Source organism: Myotis davidii, unplaced genomic scaffold (assembly GCF_000327345.1).
Source record: "Myotis davidii unplaced genomic scaffold, ASM32734v1 scaffold1509, whole genome shotgun sequence".
NCBI classification, from domain to species: domain Eukaryota; kingdom Metazoa; phylum Chordata; class Mammalia; order Chiroptera; family Vespertilionidae; genus Myotis; species Myotis davidii.
In genome coordinates this window covers 669,614-669,831 of record NW_006299480.1, presented here as the reverse complement: position 1 = coordinate 669,831, position 218 = coordinate 669,614, and the positions used below count along the sequence as shown (strand labels likewise).

The 218-nt window shown below is 71.6% G+C and overlaps 1 long non-coding RNA gene across 1 annotated transcript in view; it reads right to left on the bottom strand.

The window, feature by feature from the left end:
* The window catches only part of LOC102762415, a 2,681-nt gene that overhangs the window by 1,511 nt on the left and 952 nt on the right, over positions 1–218 (bottom strand). The gene's annotated exons all lie outside the window — the stretch shown is intronic.

Sequence of the window (218 nt, the reverse complement as noted above, 5' to 3'; positions counted from 1 at the left end):
GGGACCGTGCCAGGCCGGGTGGTGGAGCTCCAGCCTGCGGGCCCCGACCCGGGTTCCCCTGGCCCCACCCGCTCCGGCGAGGGCCTCCCGCGGTCTCAGCCTGGCCCTGGGACAGGAACCTGCAGTCCCACCCAGCTCTGCCCTTTGGGGTCTCAAGTGAAGGGAGGAAGTGAAGGCAGGGATGGGGCCAACAAGCAGGTGGGCAGTGGCCCAAGCCC